Consider the following 18,741-nt stretch of genomic DNA (forward strand, 5'->3'; position numbering starts at 1 on the left):
GTTTAAGACTTGTTAGTTCTACGGTTTTCAATCTCCTCTGATTCCCAGCAAGTAGGTTCCTGTTAAGTGGCACGTGTCAAAAAAACATGTGCCGTGCTATACAAAATGTTAACAGATTTGTGTAGCATGTATTGTCATTAGTATGATATATAACATAAAATAACATTGTATTGTCATTTAGGATACATCGTCCACGGGAGTTTACAATTTAGGGGGCTGTAAATGATTAAATGCATCTTCTCCCTGGACCCGGTTGTTGATTACCGCTGCTGCTGGTTTCTGCGGTCATATATTGCCTACCGGATGTACCTGGGGCACAGCCTCCGATACTTTTGCAGTTTCTCTGATGTGGCTATTCAGAATGATTCCGCCTGCTCCATGGCTGTTATTGTTAATTGCAGCCTACCTCACAAGGCCACTGTTCCACATGCTTCTTATATGGTGGGGCCTTTTCTGCTTACCCGGTTTGACTTATGATGGAGGACCAAAGCTCTGTTTACTGGCCTTCAGATACTTCGCCTTATTCCGGTGGGTGCCAATTTAAAAATATCTGGTTGCTGATCTCTTCTCCATCCGTCTTATGTTTTTTAAGAGTTGTATCTGCAGCAGTTTTAATGTGTGTGTGTGTGTGTGTGTGTGTGTGTATATATATATATATATATATATATATATATATATATATTTATATTTATATTTATTTATTTGACCCTTACGTTTATCTCCCTTGATTTTCTTCAATCATTTTAAATTGGCTGCTACAAACAAGCTCTTTTCATTAAGGCTGGGTTGAAAGCGTATCTGTTGCAGCAGCTATTTTTACCAATTCTTCAAATATATGTAAAGTGGGCGTTGGCCTCGCTAGTGGAGTACTTCTCTTACACGCCAGGGATTGGTTATTTTGTGTATTCTGGCTGCAATGCAGTGTTTACATTGAAATGCATGAGGCTGTTTTACATCTCAAAAGTACACTAACTCGTGATTAATGTCATGCTTTATCTCACAAATCCATTGTAGATAAAAAGTTGTCTTTAAAAAAAAAAAATTGACTCAAAATGCAAGCCAGGCCTATTCCCTTTGTTATTGTTTAGTGTCATTAATAAAACTGTATTCTTTTGGAATGGAAAAATAAACATTACTAATACATTTATGGTTCCTAATGGCTACGATGAATATCCATGGTCTGATCAACTCACTTCCTGGGCAGAGTATCCACGGAGCTCTAGAAAAACTAAAAGTGTTTAGTTTTTTGTCTTCAGGAAGGGAAGGATGGGGGTCCCAGGATTGGCTTTTGGGGTCGTGACTGATTAACTGATGCCTCACAAAACTGCTGGGACCTGTAATGAATGAAATGCAAAATAATAGATGTTTTGTACTGTATGGTGGCCAAACTGAAAGGTTAAGTGGAAGGAGATGTGAGTGGAAGGGGAATGAGAGTAACAAACTAACTTTTCTTTTGCCAGTTGATCCACTCTAACTCACTATAATGCTTGGTAACGGAACAGTCTGGTCTCCAAAGTTTTTGTTTACATGCATCCTTAACATGGCTTTGATTCCTTTATATAATTGGTACGTTCTCCTATTTTATGGCTGCTTATGACACATTAATCCTTCCTACCGGCATAGGCCTGCTTCATACGTAAGCCGTGCAACTGGCTCCGTCTGCCAAAAGCTGCCTCTCCATGATCTTGCCTTTTATTTTTGGGTCAAATGTGTAGTTATCCCTATCAACAACATCTGTCTTGTACCCTGCCTCATCCCTGTACCTCCACCTAAACAGAGGCTGAGTAGAATTAATTTATCAAACCACAATGATTGATGGGTGCTCTACAACTCAACTTACCAGGCAGATAATTTTCGTGCATGCCAGATCTATAAGATGCATATTTTAACATTCAGGTACATGAGCTCTCCAGAGGATACCTAACACATAAATTGGCCACAAATTGTTCATGCTGACAGTCTTCACAAGAGTGTCAGTGTATGTGTTTGGACAAGGTTACCTTATCTATGATGCCAAAAGGGCTGTCTATTTTGAGAAAGGTCAAGCAAAGCTTTTTTATGCATTCTATAGCCTGGGTTGTCTTCATTGTTTTTTGTACTTAGCATATTACTGTGATCTCAAACACTACCGCCCTTTTGAACACTATTTAAGATGTTGTCGTAGAACGTTAAAATTGCATGCGAATGAACAGTATGATAATGAAGCACAGTGCCATAGAGTAAAAAAAAACATGGTAGTAATAATCCAAAACATACCATCTGACACAACAATGAAGCACACAATTCAGAAACATTAAATATATAGAGTGACAAACATTTAGATTCCACGAATCAATGAATCAGTAACATTAAGCTAAAACACATTGTATACGAATTCAGAGAGCATGAAAACATAGCAAAGACCTGAGGTGGAGAGAACAGAAACAAAATGAAAATGTTTATTGTAAACGGCCCAGGTGCTTAATAATGAAAAACAAATTGAGCGTATATCAGTAAAATATTAAAGATTGTGGCTCAAGAGAGTAGGAAGAGCTGTATCTTTGCCCCAAACCTAATACCTATTGCCTTCCACAGAGACAATGATGAAGCAGAGCAACAGCCTCCATGCGTTCAGATATTTCCATTGGCCCACTACATTTGATCTTGTTGGCTTCTACCAATGGATGTCTACAAAGCCAATCTCATTGATTGCACTCTGCCCTTCTCTAAAACTAGCTTGTACAATCTCCTCTTTACCCAAAAGCATCCACATCTCAATGGTCTCTGGGTTTTCAAATATTGCCCCATATCACATGTTTACTTTGGGTAGTCGGCATAAAAACGATGTATTTCAAACAGGGAAATGTTAATTAATAATAGTAAGTGAAATAGAAATACATGCAGAAAATGGAATTTAAAAAAACACTGTCTTTGAACAAACACATTCTTTTAGGACAAGGAAGGGATTGTCAAGGTTGGCCTCGTCAAGGTGCAGCTTTTCATGACCAAATATTGGGTTTAGAATGTTTACGTTTTTTAACTACCATCTTAATTTTTTCCCCTGAAAGGAACTGCACAAACCTGGCATGGTGAACCTTATCTGGCAAGGTAGAAGGGTTCCGTTTTAAGTTGAAAACTAAAAAAGTCTAAAAAGGCTTTTTCAATTGATGATGTCGCTGAACCATGGAAGAACAGTTCTTCTTTCTATCAACCTGTGATTATCTTTCTAAGCAGCCACTATAATGTTGCGGACTGTAGACTTCTTAGAAAAGAGAGGGGTTGTAAGAATTCTCAGTGGAGTCAACTTCTGGAGTTAGTTTTAAATGATGCCTGATTTTAGTATCTTCACATCTACCCATATGGCCTGCGACAAATGTAATTGGTCAAGGGAGCACACTAGTGATTACAATCATACATCCTGCTGCTGGGAGAGAAATGGTAAGTGATGGGATATGTAAGTGGATTGATTTAGAACCATGACTTCAATGTTTTCCTTGTCAGTTGTTCTTCCATGCTAGCAATGAAGAAATGACTCTAGTGGGGTGATTCAGCATGGCATTTTATATATATTGAGCGTTAGCCCTCATAACATCTAACATTCCAAGTCTTTCCAAGAGCATTTTGATCAAAAGTCACTTACCTTTATTCACACATATCTCTTCTTTCACGGCCATCCTAAGCCTATGTTGGGACACATTTTTTAAACAACTTTTTTGTAGTGACCTTGCAATACTTTCTGCCTGTGCCACAACATTTAGCTTCATTGCTTGATAGTTCAACACCATACATATTTCTTTCACCTGCACCAGTGACCCAAATTATATAGATTTGTGCTAGATGACATATACATTTAAATATTCTCTGTTTTGTCTTGAAGTCCATGCTGATTGTTTTTAAAAAGTTCCTCTCTCTAGTAGAGAACAAATAGAATGCTATGTTTACCCTGCTAATGCTCACACCCTGTAGGATATTGTGACCACTTACCAATTCCTGAAAAGTCTCAGGGCCTTGCCAGCGTCACAGTGCTGGTCAGACCACCACAACTGTGGCAGTCTGATCACCAGATTACCACCCTGGTGGGTGGACCCACCAGGAGACCGCCATATCTGCCGGGAACATGGTTCCCAATGTGGTGATGGTGGTCGGAATCGTAACCAGCCAGGGCAGTGCTGAACTCGGTGCTTCCTGTCTGATTACAACCCCACTTTCCGCTAGCCTTTTCGTGGCAGGGACCCTGCCATAAAAAGCCCAGTGAAAAGCCAGTGTCAGTGGCCCTGGAGGGCCCCTGCACTGCCCATGCCCATAAAGTGGTTCATTATCATACTGTTCATTCTCATGCATTTTTAATGTTCTAAAAAGGTACTTAAACAGTGCTCAAAAAGGCTGTAGTGTTGTTTGAGATCACAGTAGAATGCTAAGTACACAAGACAAAGAACTGGCATGGGCAGTGCAGGGACCCCCCTTTCCCAGCACCGTCGAATGTGCACTGTCTGCACTGCAGATAGTGTGCATTCCAAAGATGCTGTAGTGCTAGGGTATTGGCGTCGCCTCCCTTAAAGGAACCTAGGCCAATATCCTAGCGCTGTCCCCGCTGGTCAGGCCGGCGGGAACACGTATTGTAATGTTCCCGCCGGTCAGTCCAGCTGGGACATTGTAATATGCTCGGGGGCATGCCACTGGTATGACGGCAGCGTCCTCCCCACAGCTTTGGCGGTGGCAGTCCACTTTTCAGCCCGCCAAAGCCGTAATGAGGCCCCAAGTCTTATTCTTACATTTAGTCTCTACACAATAGGCATCCTAACAAAGTTAAAATATAAATATTTAGGAATATGCTAATATATATTTTAAGCCAATTTGTCTCAGCCACATTTGGTTTCACTTTCTATGGCAAACCCATCAGACCCTGACACTTCTCAATATATCAAAAATACCCAACATTCTCTAAGGACGATCACCATGCCAGAAATATGCACCATCATGATTGCCCACACCATGCCAGGATTTATTGTCCAAGGGCAGCATTTTACAAAGGGTTAGGCATGTATACCCCTGGTGACCACACATTGAAAAAGAAATCTAACCATTACGTGAGGGTCAGCATTTTACCATGGGTGAGCAATGTCAATCCCCTCTCATGGAAGTAACAAGTTGCCACAAACCGTCACAACAGTAGCAGGGCCACCAGTTTAATGGGTGACAATGGGAAAGATGTCATGGTTTCCCACCAGTTGCTAACACTTAGAAACATTGTCACTGGGGCAGCAGTTTACCAGCGTATTCAGATTGGGCACAACACTCCTCATACATGCAAGTTCAGTCTCAGATACACATGCATGCACACACACAAAGACATGCAGTCTTGCACACAAAAATACAAAATCATATTTTTTTTTAGAAAAGCATTACTTCATGCTGGGTGCTGCCATCCTGACTCTTTGGGAGCAAAAGCCAGCTGTGAGAGGGGAATAAGCCTGGAGCAACACAATGAGTAAACCTGAGAGGATGGTTGGACAGTCAAGAGCCCTTGGTGCACAGGGAGGAGGTCATGTGGGATTATTTTGGGTTAAGCATTAGTACCAGAGGGTGGGTGGGAGATAGCAACAGATTCCTGAGGTGGGTAAAGGGAGCAAGCAGGAGTTCCTCTGGGGGAGGTAGAGAAAGGCATGCCATGTGGAATAATGGAGAAAGCTATAGTGTCTGAGGGGTAGGGAAAGGGTCAGGCCAATTGGGAAAGACCCATGTGGCAGGGACAAATCTCTGACAAACGTTCCTTCTCCAGCAGATGGATGTTTTCCCAATGCTATAAATGCTAGCTTTTGGAACACTTTTATTTATTTGCATTTTTGCTATTAAGGTGAACTGGAAATGCCCCCTTCATGAACTTAATGAAAAGAACCCCATTGATAAAAAGGACAAATGTTAAAAAGTAGGTTTAATTTACAAACAATAAAGACACATTTATACACATGCATGCATACTTACACACATGCACATTAAAGTACTTTAAAATCCACAAGGAAACCAACTAGAACAAATATAACTCATGTGTTTTGATAACTAAAAAACAATTTTCATTCTCCAATTGTGGGTATCTTTCTCCAGCAATCTCGCATAACCCCAAAAACACATATGGTGCCATTTTCCTTTGAAGGTTCCTGAACTCTTCAGCACCTCATTTGAATTGCTCAAATCACTTCTACAGGTATGTTTTTTCTAATAGGCTGCCACTAAATCACAAACAGAAGTAAGTAAAAGCCTTCATTCCTCCTACCATTCCTTGAATCTCTCAGAATGATTCGAGGAACTACCAAAGCACCTAAATGATAGATCTAATGGGTGAACTGTCATTGATAGATTCTCCATCTAATGCATACTGAATAGTCCTTTAAGAACTCTCCAGGAAGGGATAGCGATAATAGTAATTGCACTGGTGGTTCTAATACACGCCAATATTTACAGGAAGAGGGAAACCTCTGAGTGCTGTAGAACTGTAGATTATGCTGCAAAGTGGTAATTTAGGGCCAGATGTACAAAACGTTTTGCACGTCGCATACAGGGAATTTTGCTGTTTGCGACGTGCAAAAACAACATTGCGATGCCCAATCCCCGTTTTGCGAGTCGGTAACCTGGTTACCGACTCGCAAAACGGGACTGCGAGTCGCAATTAGGAAGGGGTGTTCCCCTTCCTAATTGCGAGTCGCAGCGCGATGCTGTATTGTTTTCAAAGCAATCGCAGTTACTACCAGTGTCACACTGGTGGTAACCCATTCGCAATGGCATGAAAAAATGAAACAAAAACGTTTTATTTTTTCGTTTTATAATGCATCTCGCTTTCCTTTAAGGAACACGGCTGCATTACAAACAAACAAAAACTGCTTTATTTAAAAGCAGTCACAGACATGGTGGTCTGCTGTCTCCAGCAGGCCACCATCCTTGTGAGGGCTGCCACTCGCAAGGGGGTCGCAAATTGTGACCCACCTCATTAATATTAATGAGGTGGGCCTTTGCGACCCCCTTGCGATTCGCAGATGGTGTAAGGGACACCATCCTACATTCTGGATTGTGACTCGCAAATTGCAAGTCAGTCTGACTCGCAATTCGTGAGTCGCAATTCAGATTTTTGGTACATCTGGCCCTTAGTGCCCTCTGCATGTTTTGCAACTTGTAGCTTCAGTAACATAACTTCTTGAAGCAACGGTTATGAAGTGTAAAGGTGAACAATATTGATTCTCCTATAACATTGGAATTTATTCAAAGTGTGTGCATCTATAAAGATTACTGATGATCATAGCGTTAAAGATAAATGATATTTCATCTGCTGCTCCACGTGATGTCATGAAGATTACATTGATGATTATGTACTCATCACCCTACATAAGCTGAGTGACTTGAGGAATGTGGTCCTGTGATAAGAGAGGGATCATTTGGGGTTGGCGGAGATAGTGGTTTATTGAGTGGGGCCTTGTACTGGGTTGTCCTTGAGACCCATTTTTGTGTTTACAGCTGTCAGTCTGGCCATCCTAAGACAGAACTACACATGGGAGCAGCTCAATGGTTTTCAGCTTCATACTATACAATACGAAGGGAAAATGGGTAAGTGAGAGGTGATGTCAGTAGAGGGGAATTCAACATATATTCTAGTGTGTCCTTTGTCCACATGGCTGTATGTCTGTTTCATGTTATTTGTGTGGGATACCTTTAGTACAAAGCTCTCATTCAGAGAGGATACGGTACAACAGTTCAGGTTGGAGCTCACTACTAGAGCCAGCGCGAAGCCCGATTTGCATGTAGTTGGTCACTGTCTGTAGAGCCACTGTTAGCAAACAACAATGGACTGGAAAACAGTCAAGAGTAATTACCAGTGGCTGAGATTAATTCAACCATTAGAACGATAACTTGTTGATGTTCTCACTAGATCTTGCCTCATGCACTTTTTGATGTCTTTCACAAAAAACAATCTGGCCTGATGAGGAGGAAAATAAACAGTGCACAGACCTCATACCTTATACAGGCAGGAATAAGAGTATAGGTGAGAGCTGGCATCAGTTTTAAGGCGATGGCACATGCACAGTCTTTCTACCTCATACAGGCAGGATTGAAGTGTCAGTGTATTTGTGAGTGCTTCTCTTGTTTTTCATGCATGCTGGTTAGCCCTCTACCACGGCCCTCCTTTAAATCTGCCCCTACTCCTCTTCCCTTGCTGTCCTTTCTTAGCTGAAACTTGTGAATCTCTAATCCATTCCTCCAACACAACTTCCCAGGCCATATTGCTGGCAAAAATGGTTATGCTTCTTCTGACAGATTATAATTTCTTCACTCTAGATCCTTGTTTACATAATTGATGATAGCAAGTAAAATAAGAAAAAGCTAAAAAATATATCATTTTTTTTGTAATTTTCATTCTTCCCTGGCTTCTAATCTTCTCACACTTTACAATTCAATTATGATTTTTGCCAGCTGCAGCTTTGCCGGCATCTAAACTTGCTTTTACAACAGATACTCAAATACTCCTTCTTAAAATAGACTATGCTCTAACTCTAATTCGGAGTGGAGGGGAGTGGGTTTGTCCTGCTGCTGGACCATTCACCATCTGCTCAGCTACAATTTAGCCAATGCTCATGGCCCTGCTTTTGTTTCACTGATCCAGACTCAGGTGACTCAACTATGCTGCAAAGGATGGCAGGGATTGTGGGCTGGTCACACGGCACTCCAAGACAAGATCATGCTTCACACAAGTCACCACTGTGACATTGCAAGGTACCCAAGCTTTTTTCATACAGTTTTACTTGTACTATGGCTCTTAAAAACATGGCACCCAAGAGGAATGACAATTGGTTCTGCCTACTTCTGAGGAGGGCATCGCTCTGAGGAGAATGGGACACAGTCCAGGTGTGTGACCTGCATTGTTAACCTATGGTTGGTGGCAGAACAAATGTAAATGCTTCTGGGAGGAGAAATGAAAATCATACAATTTCATTAGACCACATGGACACCTTACTGCCCATGCATTACCAAGGAAGAACACTTCAAGTTACTAAATGCACAAGCAAAGGAAAAAGTTGCATAGTATACCCTCAGCCCCCCACTTGCCCACCTGCCTTCAACATATTGATGTTACCTCTCGCCTCTAGTGTGCTGCCTGGTAAGAACACTTCAAGCTACTAAATGCACAAGCAAAGGAAAATGTTGCATAGTATACCCTCAGCCCCCCACTTGCCCACCTGCCTTCAACATATTGATGTTACCTCTCGCCTCTAGTGTGCTGCCTGGTCACTTTATACCCACAGCATGATTCTTGCAGTCCAGGATCCCTTTACAAGTCTTTACCTTTATACTTGGCTAAATGGGCTTTTCACATACCATCAGTCACTTTTTCATTCTAAACAAATTCATTAGGCTGCATATTGCCCAGAATATTTTGAAGACACCATGCCAGATTTGCTATAAGTAATCATTCACCTGACAAAGTGGGCACACTTCAACATAACGCCTCGCCATGCATAGAGTATCACTTGTATGCTGCACACCAGTGAAAAGCGAAAGATCATTCATTGTGGGCAGGGAGAAAGTGTGCATCTGGGTCTCGAGGTATGATATTGGACTGAATTGTGAGTGATGTTCTTTGATTTACTGGAAATAAGGCAAAGCCAAGGTCTTAAAGCCATAGGCTTGTGGAAGTCAAAGCGTAAAAAACTACAGACTGCAGAAAATAGAGGGCTATGCTGTGGGTGAAATGGGTGTGTCGATGTGGGTAGCAGTTTTGGTATCTTTATTAATGGCAGCCTACCGTGCCTCAGCTGTAATTCTACAGATCAGCAGTTCATTGATGCTGCACCTCATAAATTGCACTTCAGGGAGGCAACGAGTAATTGACAGAATAGTGGTGGATAGGGATGGACCATGTAATTGTTTAGTCCCCGGAGTGTGCTTTGATACAATTCCTAGCTCCAGATCCTCTTCAAATGACCACATTTGTAAACTATTATTTCCTGTACACCGCTGAAGAAGCCATTCACTCTAATTCCATCTTCTAACGCACCTGCCCTTGCCACGTTGATGTTATTTCCATCCACCTGATCATTACACCATGATTCTCGCCAATGAATGTTTATTTAATTAACTTCTCACCTCACAATTCCATTACTTTTAGTCTGCCGAGAGTTATACATGGTACTGGCTGGGAGTTATTGCATGATTGTCTTATGTTTCTTTTTATTGGTGAGTCATTGTGATTTTTGATCTCTGAAGTTCAAGCGAAAATGTCTCTGAAGCCAGTTAAGAACTTCTCATCAAACATGAAATGTAAATTATTACTTTTATTATTACTATTGCCAGTTGCAGATTTGCCTACATCAGAACTTGTCTTTTCAAACAGATGCTTAAATAAATGTATCATAAGATGGATTCTATGCTCCACCCCTAAACTGCTAATGATAGAACTCATAGGGTGCCTAGATAGAGGCATCACTGCTTGGATGGTTGTAGAGTAATTGAGTCCATGGATGGGGGGGTAGATGACAGGAAATGCAGACGAATAGATGAAAAGGCAGGAGTGATGAATGTGGGCATAGTGAGTCTGGGGTACACAGTGGCAGTGCTCAGGGGCCTCAGTAGGCTGTAGTGTACTGAAAAGCCAATGGTAAGGTGATGTCTGGGTGGAGGAACCAGAGCTCAGGAGAGGTTGCCCTTGTAAAGCACCAGTGAGCTGCACCAAAAAAGGGCCTCATGGAGCACAGGGCAAAGAGGGAGCACTTTACCTGGCAGAAGTGGCTAGGAGGGCTTTGGAAGAAGGTTGTCCTCTGCTGCTGGGACAGGCAGCCCCAGGCCCATTTTCTTGTCTACAGCAGTTCCTCAGCACCACTGGAACTAAGACGTATGGTCAACTGCATGATTATTGCTGAACAGGAACACTCTTCTTTGTCTTTCTCTTTATGTCTGGATAAACGATTGCTAATCTTTTCTTCCCCTGAAATGTTTCTTCTTGTGTACAATCAATCTAAATTCCATTACCGCCTATTCATAGTAAATTAATTAGGCTACATATTACAGCAAACTATTTTATGCACTGCACCAGATTTGCCAGAAGTAACCATCCATCATCTGACAACGAGGCACACTTTGGGCCTGATTTACATTTCATTGGTATCAGTGATGAATATCCCGCTCCCAAAATATAAATCCCATTATTTCCTATGGGATTTATATTTCAGCAGATGGGCTATCCATCACCATTGTGACAGATTAACCCATCCGCAAAATCAAAAAATTAGGCCCTTAATTATAAGCCATCTCTCAACTTAGAGTATCACCTGTAGGCTGCAGAACAGTGAAAAACGAAATATCTTTCACTGTGTGCAGAGAGAATATGTCTGTGTGGAGATAGGGGATTGTCTTTAGCTGGATGTTGCCTGGTGCTCTTTTTTGGTTGTCTTCTCAGCAAGAACCTAGCCCACAGTGGATTTGGAACAGAGAACAAGCCTTGTTTATCATGCTGGCGAGAGTCAAAGCGTAAGTGAGAAGAAATCAGTGGCTAGGCAATGAGTTTGTTGATTTAATATTTCCATGCTAGATGTTAAGTAGTGGTCTAGCTCATTCATTTTCTTAATTCTTCAGCACTGGATATTTTGAAACCCCATCACCCCTCATCCTAGCTAGCTTTTTTCCACAAGGGTAACTATAAACCAATCAAACAAGCCCTCCCCTGGCACCCAGACCGGATTCTAACTCCTTGGCCAACCTCAACTATCTGCAGTTGCCGCATTGATGTCATCTCCATACTTCATAGCCCAAAACCCAAGTTCTTCATCCTTTAGCCATGATTCCTAGGAACAACCCATTCCAAGTCTTTTAGGTTGTCTTTTCCAAGGTTACTTTAATGATCCTTTCCCTCTTCAATCCTTTCATCTTAAACCCCACATCTTCATTATGGTTCTCTGCACTGAACGTGTCTGAGTATTCAGCACAAATAGCAAAGAAGAATTTTGCTGGACCACTCTACGTACACTCCAAAAATGAAATTGTCTCTCTTTATTAATTTAGTAGCACCACATGGCTTTCTCTGCTCTCCCTAAAGTATCAGCACTGTGCACAGAACAGATTAACTGAATAACACATTTTTCATTGTAATATTACATTCCCCAAAGGTGTTTTGGTTCCCATATAGCTGTAGCTCGATATTACGAAAGTCGATGATTTGACAACAGGGGAAGTGCAGGCAGGTGAATATAAGTGGCTCTGGGGGAAGAGGTCTTGCCTGACACTTATTTTTTCACAGTTGCCAGACTTGCACTCCTCAGGTGAAACACAAGACAACAGCATAGCACTGGTACTGCACCTCATATATCACACTTCAGGAAGGCAAAGAGTAAGTGTCAAGGTATAAGTCGACAGACCCATCTCTCTGAGTGTTCTTTTGTCCCAAGTGCATGCTCTGTTACAATTCTCTAGCAGGCAATATTCTTTGAATCTACTGTAATCTTTTTTGCCCTGCCATTCCCATATCATCTACCAAATCTCTAGTCTATTATTTCCTCTGCAACACTGAAGACGCCATTAAGCTCTAAGGGACAAATTTACTTCTCATGCAATGTAGCACAACAAGCAAAGTTTCTTTGGAATATTGCCTGAAAAGGCAGGAGCAGAACAGTGCCATATCTACAAATATTTGGCACTTCTGCCCTCTTCCCAAGTGCTAGTTCTTCTTAAGGCCACCTTGTGTCAGGCAGTGACCTTTGCACCGTAGTGCAAAGGTGTCTTTTTAAGTCTAGAATAGGTTTTGTATCATAAGGATACCCTTTCAGTACAAAATATTTTGTTTAGATTTACTTTCAAACTTTCCCACTTTGTATGCATGCTGTACACAATATGCAAAGATAGAAAAATTTCGAGAAAACAAATATTATCTCCTACTTTTTGCCTACGTCAAGGAGGCATAATTTTTTGGTGCAGAGTCCTATCTACCTGTAATGCTATCTGTATTTAACCACCGACTCCATCTTCACCAATGACTCCATTTTGTGCTTAGCTGAGCTTCAAACGGCGTCACATTGTTGGTGCAAGTATTTTTCCAAGCACAGTTTGTTAACGTGTTTTCGCTTTTCTCACTAGGGAAGAGAACATAATCGGGGGATGAAAGCTTGATAAGCCTGTACAAGGCTGAGAATGTTTATGGTAGAGAAGGATACAGCTCGGTCTTGGAAATACACCTTGGTATTTGGACAGTCTCTAACGTGTTTTTTCAACACTGACCTGGTACAGCCAGCGCTTGAATTTCACAACTTACTTGATGGGATGGGGGTTTCTAGAACCGTCCTCTTAAGTTTGTTTAAAGAATATAAGGAGGGGAAACTTGACACTGAGGGAAAAGGAACTCATCTCTGAGGGTGGACGCATTGCTCAGAGTAATCCTATTGGGGTCGTTCTCTTCTGTCTCAGCTGTCACAGGTTCCACATCTTGACGTTGGCAGACAAAGGATGATGTTGGATTCGAGCCCCATGGTGATGCATTTTTAATTCTAATTATTTATCTTTATTGTGTGCATGCATAAATATAAGTAGCCACTATATATATATATATATATTCATTCATTGTTGATGTATTCTTTGATTATGATTATTATTACTCCACTGCTGTGATTATTTTGAGAGTTGCACTTGTGTTGCTGCATTCACATTAAGTGCTCACGTTCTTATCTTCGTGTAACCTGGGAAGTGCCTTAATAAATTCATTACTCAGACTGAGTGCTGCATTCCTTGCATTATTTAGCTCCATTCTCTCTCAATCTGAGGCAAAGCAGAACAAATTGGTGTAGTCGGCAGTACGAAGGCTGAAAAGGCAAAGGTTTTAAAGTGAAAAATATTCGGCAAAAAGTCAAAAGCGGTTTCCCAGGCAGTTTCCCAGGTTTCACATGAGATTCCAGGGTGGGACAAAGAACCTTATAATGTCCTTGCGAACGAATGGTCTTGTGATGCTGGTTTATGGCAAAGCTGGGATGGATGTCTTAGCCATGCTGAGCCAAAAAATGCTTTACTGTATTTACAGAAAGTACCACTGGAACAGGGATGTGATCTATCTATTTGAGGCAGAAGGGGCTATATCCTGTTATCTGCTTATAGAAAAATGTAGGCAGCTGCAACAAGAAAACCAGCAATTAGAGAGGCAGCTTGTTGAAGCTAAAAATAAAGTAACCATGCTGTCTTGTCAGAATAAGTTATTGCAAGATAAGGTAGATACTTATCAATCCATAGCCGAGAAGGCAGCTGTCAGAGTCGCTCAATACAGGTATAGGCAACGGAGGGGTAAAATCAATCAAAAGAAAGTTCATTTAGCTATTGCTAATGCAGGGTTAGATTGGAACCCGGAAATATGGGAATCAAATACATGGGAATCCACTGACGTTTCAAACTCCAGTGATGAGGAAGTTAAAAAGGTAGGGGCCAGCATGAGCCAGACAAGCTGTAAGTGGTTTGCGCACAGCCAATATTTAAATGAAAGATACAGGACACTCCACAGAATCCGGCAGGAATTGAGATGCACTTCCTAGAAGATTACACCCAGCAAGAAGTTAATTATATTATAGTCAGATTCAAGCAGAGATCTGGGAAAACATAACTTACATGGATAGTGCGATTATTTGACACAGGAGCCTCTGAAGTAACATTAGATATAGGAGACGCTCCTACGTTTTGTACTCTTAGCACTAACCCCATAACACAGGAGTAGTTCAGGGATTATCAGGGTAACCAACAGATCACCCTACTGCAGCTAGCAGTTGTGGGGTAGAACCATAAGTATTCTACAGAATCAGATTGGCCACAAAATGACAAGCCCTGGTACACCTTGAGAGATGCAATGCAGAGAATTAAGGAGAAGGGAATGAAAACTGCTATTTTCCTGGGTGATGCTCACCGTCTGTTAGACGGACCGCTCTCGGTGTTAGTGCGAAATAAAACCATTCGCCTTGCTCCTTCAGCATACAAGCAGGTAATAATGACTCTCTTAATTAACCAGACAGGACAAGAAACGAGAGATGTGCTGGAGGCAGTTTGCAAGTTAGAAGAGCTTGGAGACTGGACAAAACCTGAGAGAGCCTCAAGGTCTGAGGGTTGCACAGATAATAAAAGAGTATCTAGGAGAGACATGTTCATGGCATTACTGAAGGATGGTGTCAACAAGGAGTAGATTGATGGTATAGATACCTACAGCTTGTGGGAGATGTACCGTAAGAGAGGGCTGAACAGAAAGAAAAGAAGCAGGAAAGTTAACAACCAAGATAATAAACAAGGGCCAGTCACAGATGCAGGAGGACGGAAAAGAGGGGGAGAGAACTTTTCCTTCACGAGGGAAAGAGGAAGAAGATTTGGACAGCAAGTGGTTAACTGATGAGGACAGGGAAGGAGAGGAATTTGCTCGCAGACACGAAAACATATATCCACACCTGACTTGGGAAAACATTGACAGGTTTAAATCAGATTAGGAAACAGGCCAAGCTCCGGTACAGGGATGGGCTCGTAAAGATAAGAGACCCCCATGTTGATTTATAATTACATTGGAAGCATTAAAATGTTTAAAGGATCTGGGCATTAGTTGACACCGGAGCAGAGGCCTCTTTAATTTATGGACATCCAAAAAGGTTTACCGGTCAGCACTACACAATCACAGGGTTGGGTGGAAAACAAACCCCTGCCGTGCAGACAACTGTTCAAATGAAAATAGGAAGAATACCAAAAAGAGAATATACTGTTCTGATTATACCCCTCCTAGAATATATACTTGGGATTGACATTCTGAAGGGGATGACTTTCTACTTGGATGATGGTTGTTATCAATTTGGATCAAAGAGATACATTTCAGTGGCAGCAATGAGGGTGGGTCATCTGAAGATACCCCAGTAAAGGTACCCCCATCTACCAAGGTGATTTGTTTAAAGCAATAGCAAATTCCAGGAGGGCATGAAACAATAAGTGAGACTGTACAAGAGTTGATGGAGGCTGGTGTGGTGGCTTCAGTCACCACTGAATGGAATAATCCTTTGTGGCCCATGGGCCGACCTGATGGGCACTATAGAATGACTGTTGATTACTGCAAATTGAATAAATACCTGGAATGCAACCATTGATATTGCTAATGCTTTCTTTTCTATACCATTGGCCCCTGAGAATCAGGAGCAATTTTCTTTCTCTCATGGCGGTAGACAATTTAAGATGCTATCTTTGCCTATGGGGTATGTACATAGCCCCACCATCTGTCACTGGCTGGTGGCAGAACGCCTAGATGAAGTATCTGTCAAACCAGGGGTGCAATTGACCCATCACATTGATGATGTGATGATTCAGGACAGGTGCAGACTCAGTTGGATCAGGTTGTGAGACTCTTGCAGAGCAAAAGGTGGCTGATTAATCCAGATAGGACACAGGGACCCTCTCAAAATGTGAAGTTTCTAGGAATTCAGTGGAATTAGGGACACAGAGAGGTGTTGCCGCAGGCAAAACAAAAGATCTTAGAATTTGCCACTCCGCGCACCAAGCAAGAGACACAGCAATTCATTGGATTGTTTGGTTTTTGGAGACAGCATATCCCTCCCTTGAATCAGATATTGACCCCTTCGCATAAAGTGACATGAAAGAAACATGAGTTTGAATGGGAAAAGCAGCAGCTATGTGCGTTTGACTTGGCAAAGGAGGCGATTCAACAAGCTTTAGATTTATGGCCAGCACAGGAAGGAGACATTGAGTTGCATGTAACCATTCAGGGGCAATATGCAAATTGGAGCATGTGGCAAAAACAGGGAAGAATGAGGGTGCCCCTGGGTTTCTGGGCTAAAAAGCTACCTGATGCAGGAGAGTGTTATGCTCCCTTTGAGAAACAGTTACCTGCTTGTTGCTGGGCTCTAGTGGATACAGAGCAAATGACCCTAGGTCATATTGTGATGCTGAGGCTTGAGATTACAATAATGCAGTAGATGAGGAGTTTCCCTAAAACTCGCCGCATGGGACATGCACAAGAAGCTAGTATCATACCTTGGAAATGGTACATACAGGACAGGGCTCGAGTGGGACCAGCAGGGACAGCAGCTCTACATGAACACTTGTCACAAGCTCCGTGCAGGATGATGAGAGGGTGCAGGAGGTACCACAGATAAGAGTCACCAGTGAGGTGGGATGAGCCATTTAAATCCTTATCCCCTGAGGATAGGAAGCATGTATGGTTTACTAATGGTTCAGCCAAGTATGTGGGAGCCAAAAGACATTGGAAGGCAGTGTCATATAACCCAGTCACCAAGAAGTTGGTATCTACTACAGGAGAATGGAAGAGTAGTTGATATACAAAATTGTACGCTGTGTATGAGGCACTGAAACAAGAATTGCCGGGGACTTGTCACATTTGTACTGATTCTTAGTGTACCACCAATGGGTTAGCTACCTGGCTTCCCACATGGCATGCACAAAACTGACAAATACATTCTAAGGAGGAGTGGGGCAAAGAGTTGTGGCAAGAAACCTGGAAAATACTAGAGCAAAGTACTGTTACTGTGTATCATGTAGATGCCCCCTGTCCCACCGACTCACTAGAACGCTGGTTCAATTTCCTTGCAGATGACAAAGCCAAAATCTCAGAGGCAGAAGTGGCAACACTAGATTCTTTCTTAGTGGGTACACCAAAAATGTGGCCATATGGGAGAGAAAGCCACTTACAGGTGGGCAGACATTAGAGACATTCCTTTAGACTTGATAAAAACTGAGATCATGCAGTGTCCTATTTGTCAACACACACAACAGAGATCTGTCCCTCAAACAGTCAGAGGTCTGTTGGGGGAGGGAAGTTGCCGGGGCAGATATGGCAAATTGATTAGATTGAGCTACTACCACCTAGTCTTAGGTGTCAATACGCTTGCACAGTGGTGGTCACTTTTTCTGGTTACCTGATTGACGTTCCTTGCAAACATGCCACCCAATACAACAACATCAAGACTCTGGACTTGTAAATGTTATATTACTGAGTCCCACTCCAAGTCCAGAGTGACAATGGGTCACATTTCAAAGGAAAATTGGTACAAGATTATTGTTCACAACAGATTATTGAGTAGATTTATCACATTCCATATTATTAACAAGCTGCAGGACTGATTGAGAGAGTGCCGCCATTGACTATTTACTGTTAAAGCACGATCATGATTGCTCAGAATTTACGTTGGCAGACAAAGGATGATGTTGGATTCGTGCCCCATGGTGATGCATTTTTAATTCGAAATATATAGTTTTACTGTGTGCATGCATAAATATACGTAGTCACTATATAGATATATAGATATATATATGTATCTTCATACATATTCATTGTTGATGTATTGCATTTTCTTTGATTATTATTATTCCACTGCTGTGATTATTTTAAGAGTTGCACATGTGTTGTTGCATTCACATTAAGAGCTGAAGTTATTATCTTCGTGTAACCTGGGAAGTGCCTTAATATATTCATTACTCAGACTGAGTGCTGTATTCCTTGCATTCTTTAGCTCTGTTCTCTCTCATTCTGAAGAAAAGCAAAACACTGTCCCAGTTGGTAGGTACGACTGTTTGTCAAACTCTATGGGTGATTGCATGGACATGCCCATGTGCCACCTATGGGACACTGCTTAACGCTAAGTAACACTTAGTAGGGGGGAAAGCTGCCTTCAGTACTTTTAGTCAGCCTTCCAGCACAAATAAATGTTATACTGGAAAGTAAAAACTTTATCCAAACTTTACACTACTGAGCATCTT

Source organism: Pleurodeles waltl, chromosome 5 (genome assembly GCF_031143425.1).
Source record: "Pleurodeles waltl isolate 20211129_DDA chromosome 5, aPleWal1.hap1.20221129, whole genome shotgun sequence".
Lineage (NCBI taxonomy): Eukaryota > Metazoa > Chordata > Amphibia > Caudata > Salamandridae > Pleurodeles > Pleurodeles waltl.